Raw genomic sequence first — 4989 nt, 5'->3', positions numbered from 1 at the left:
TCCTGTTTCTCCTCCTATAGTATACCTGACTAGACTGACCCATGGGAGTCCTGTTTCTCCTCCTATAGTATACCTGACTAGACTGACCCATGGGGGAGTCCTGTTTCTCCTCCAATACCTGACTAGACTGACCCATGGGGAGTCCTGTTTCTCCTCCTATAGTATACCTGACTAGACTGACCCATGGGGAGTCCTGTTTCTCCTCCTACCTGACTAGACTGACCCATGGGGGAGTCCTGTTTCTCCTCCTATAGTATACCTGACTAGACTGACCCATGGGGAGTCCTGTTTCTCCTCCTATAGTATACCTGACTAGACTGACCCATGGGGAGTCCTGTTTCTCCTCCTAAGTACCTGACTAGACTGACCCATGGGGGAGTCCTGTTTCTCCTCCTATAGTATACCTGACTAGACTGACCCATGGGAGTCCTGTTTCTCCTCCTATAGTATACCTGACTAGACTGACCCATGGGAGTCCTGTTTCTCCTCCTATAGTATACCTGACTAGACTGACCCATGGGGAGTCTGTTTCTCCTCCTACCTGACTAGACTGACCCATGGGGAGTCCTGTTTCTCCTCCTATAGTATACCTGACTAGACTGACCCATGGGGAGTCCTGTTTCTCCTCCTATTACCTGACTAGACTGACCCATGGGAGTCCTGTTTCTCCTCCTATAGTATACCTGACTAGACTGACCCATGGGGGAGTCCTGTTTCTCCTCCTATATATACCTGACTAGACTGACCCATGGGGAGTCCTGTTTCTCCTCCTATAGTATACCTGACTAGACTGACCATGGGGGGAGTCCTGTTTCTCCTCCTATGTATACCTGACTAGACTGACCCATGGGGAGTCCTGTTTCTCCTCCTATAGTATACCTGACTAGACTGACCCATGGGGAGTCCTGTTTCTCCCTCCTATAGTATACCTGACTAGACTGACCCATGGGGAGTCCTGTTTCTCCTCCTATAGTATACCTGACTAGACTGACCCATGGGGAGTCCTGTTTCTCCTCCTATAGTATACCTGACTAGACTGACCCATGGGAGTCCTGTTTCTCCTCCTAACCTGACTAGACTGACCCATGGGGAGTCCTGTTTCTCCTCCTATAGTATACCTGACTAGACTGACCATGGGGAGTCCTGTTTCTCCTCCTATATATACCTGACTAGACTGACCCATGGGGAGTCCTGTTTCTCCTCCTATAGTATACCTGACTAGACTGACCCATGGGGAGTCCTGTTTCTCCTCCTATAGTATACCTGACTAGACTGACCCATGGGGAGTCCTGTTTCTCCTCCTATAGTATACCTGACTAGACTGACCCATGGGGAGTCCTGTTTCTCCTCCTATATATACCTGACTAGACTGACCCATGGGGAGTCCTGTTTCTCCTCCTATAGTATACCTGACTAGACTGACCCATGGGGGAGTCCTGTTTCTCCTCCTATAGTATACCTGACTAGACTGACCCATGGGGAGTCCTGTTTCTCCTCCATAGTTACCTGACTAGACTGACCCATGGGGAGTCCTGTTTCTCCTCCTATAGTATACCTGACTAGACTGACCCATGGGGAGTCCTGTTTCTCCTCCTATAGTATACCTGACTAGACTGACCCATGGGGGAGTCCTGTTTCTCCTCCTATAGTATACCTGACTAGACTGACCCATGGGGAGTCCTGTTTCTCCTCCTATACTATACCTGACTAGACTGACCCATGGGGGAGTCCTGTTTCTCCTCCTATAGTATACCTGACTAGACTGACCCATGGGAGTCCTGTTTCTCCTCCTATATATCCTGACTAGACTGGACCCATGGGGAGTCCTGTTTCTCCTCCCTATAGTATACCTGACTAGACTGACCCATGGGGGAGTCCTGTTTCTCCTGTCCGACACTGCATCTTTCTCCTCCTACCTGACTAGACTGACCCATGGGGGAGTCCTGTTTCTCCTCCTATAGTATACCTGACTAGACTGACCCATGGGAGTCCTGTTTCTCCTCCTATAGTATACCTGACTAGACTGACCCATGGGGAGTCCTGTTTCTCCTCCTATAGTATACCTGACTAGACTGACCCATGGGGAGTCCTGTTTCTCCTCCTATAGTATACCTGACTAGACTGACCCATGGGGAGTCCTGTTTCTCCTCCTACCTGACTAGACTGACCCATGGGAGTCCTGTTTCTCCTCCTATAGTATACCTGACTAGACTGACCCATGGGGAGTCCTGTTTCTCCTCCTATAGTATACCTGACTAGACTGACCCATGGGGAGTCCTGTTTCTCCTCCTACCTGACTAGACTGACCCATGGGGGAGTCCTGTTTCTCCTCCTATAGTATACCTGACTAGACTGACCCATGGGGAGTCCTGTTTCTCCTCCTATTTACCTGACTAGACTGACCCATGGGGAGTCCTGTTTCTCCTCCTATAGTATACCTGACTAGACTGACCCATGGGGAGTCCTGTTTCTCCTCCTATACCTGACTAGACTGACCCATGGGGAGTCCTGTTTCTCCTCCTATAGTATACCTGACTAGACTGACCCATGGGGAGTCCTGTTTCTCCTCCTACCTGACTAGACTGACCCATGGGGAGTCCTGTTTCTCCTCCTATAGTATACCTGACTAGACTGACCCATGGGGAGTCCTGTTTCTCCTCCTATAGTATACCTGACTAGACTGACCCATGGGGAGTCCTGTTTCTCCTCCTATAGTATACCTGACTAGACTGACCCATGGGGGAGTCCTGTTTCTCCTCCTAGTATACCTGACTAGACTGACCCATGGGGAGTCCTGTTTCTCCTCCTATAGTATACCTGACTAGACTGACCCATGGGGGAGTCCTGTTTCTCCTCCTATAGTATACCTGACTAGACTGACCCATGGGAGTCCTGTTTCTCCTCCTATAGTATACCTGACTAGACTGACCCATGGGGAGTCCTGTTTCTCCTCCTATAGTATACCTGACTAGACTGACCCATGGGGAGTCCTGTTTCTCCTCCTACCTGACTAGACTGACCCATGGGGAGTCCTGTTTCTCCTCCTATAGTATACCTGACTAGACTGACCCATGGGAGTCCTGTTTCTCCTCCTACCTGACTAGACTGACCCATGGGGGAGTCCTGTTTCTCCTCCTATAGTATACCTGACTAGACTGACCCATGGGGAGTCCTGTTTCTCCTCCTATAGTATACCTGACTAGACTGACCCATGGGGAGTCCTGTTTCTCCTCTGTATACCTGACTAGACTGACCCATGGGGAGTCCTGTTTCTCCTCCTATAGTATACCTGACTAGACTGACCCATGGGGAGTCCTGTTTCTCCTCCTATAGTATACCTGACTAGACTGACCCATGGGAGTCCTGTTTCTCCTCCTATAGTATACCTGACTAGACTGACCCATGGGGAGTCCTGTTTCTCCTCCTATAGTATACCTGACTAGACTGACCCATGGGAGTCCTGTTTCTCCTCTCTAGTATACCTGACTAGACTGACCCATGGGGAGTCCTGTTTCTCCTCCTATAGTATACCTGACTAGACTGACCCATGGGGAGTCCTGTTTCTCCTCCTATAGTATACCTGACTAGACTGACCCATGGGAGTCCTGTTTCTCCTCCTACCTGACTAGACTGACCCATGGGGAGTCCTGTTTCTCCTCCTATAGTATACCTGACTAGACTGACCCATGGGGAGTCCTGTTTCTCCTCCTACCTGACTAGACTGACCCATGGGGAGTCCTGTTTCTCCTCCTATAGTATACCTGACTAGACTGACCCATGGGGAGTCCTGTTTCTCCTCCTATAGTATACCTGACTAGACTGACCCATGGGGAGTCCTGTTTCTCCTCCTATAGTATACCTGACTAGACTGACCCATGGGGAGTCCTGTTTCTCCTCCTATAGTATACCTGACTAGACTGACCCATGGGGGAGTCCTGTTTCTCCTCCTATAGTATACCTGACTAGACTGACCCATGGGGAGTCCTGTTTCTCCTCCTATAGTATACCTGACTAGACTGACCCATGGGAGTCCTGTTTCTCCTCCTACCTGACTAGACTGACCCATGGGGAGTCCTGTTTCTCCTCCTATAGTATACCTGACTAGACTGACCCATGGGGAGTCCTGTTTCTCCTCCTATAGTATACCTGACTAGACTGACCCATGGGAGTCCTGTTTCTCCTCCTACCTGACTAGACTGACCCATGGGGAGTCCTGTTTCTCCTCCTATAGTATACCTGACTAGACTGACCCATGGGGAGTCCTGTTTCTCCTCCTATAGTATACCTGACTAGACTGACCCATGGGAGTCCTGTTTCTCCTCCTATAGTATACCTGACTAGACTGACCCATGGGGGAGTCCTGTTTCTCCTCCCTAGCCTGACTAGACTGACCCATGGGGAGTCCTGTTTCTCCTCCTATAGTATACCTGACTAGACTGACCCATGGGGAGTCCTGTTTCTCCTCCTATGCCTGACTAGACTGACCCATGGGGAGTCCTGTTTCTCCTCCTATAGTATACCTGACTAGACTGACCCATGGGGAGTCCTGTTTCTCCTCCTATAGTATACCTGACTAGACTGACCCATGGGGAGTCCTGTTTCTCCTCCTATAGTATACCTGACTAGACTGACCCATGGGGGAGTCCTGTTTCTCCTCCTATAGTATACCTGACTAGACTGACCCATGGGGAGTCCTGTTTCTCCTCCTAGTAACCTGACTAGACTGACCCATGGGGAGTCCTGTTTCTCCTCCTATAGTATACCTGACTAGACTGACCCATGGGGAGTCCTGTTTCTCCTCCTATAGTATACCTGACTAGACTGACCCATGGGGAGTCCTGTTTCTCCTCCTATAGTATACCTGACTAGACTGACCCATGGGGAGTCCTGTTTCTCCTCCCCTACCTGACTAGACTGACCCAGGGGGAGTCCTGTTTCTCCTCCTATAGTATACCTGACTAGACTGACCCATGGGGGAGTCCTGTTTCT

This window comes from Coregonus clupeaformis, unplaced genomic scaffold (genome assembly GCF_020615455.1).
Source record: "Coregonus clupeaformis isolate EN_2021a unplaced genomic scaffold, ASM2061545v1 scaf0791, whole genome shotgun sequence".
Classification (NCBI taxonomy): Eukaryota; Metazoa; Chordata; class Actinopteri; order Salmoniformes; family Salmonidae; genus Coregonus; species Coregonus clupeaformis.
This window is presented reverse-complemented; position numbering follows the sequence as displayed.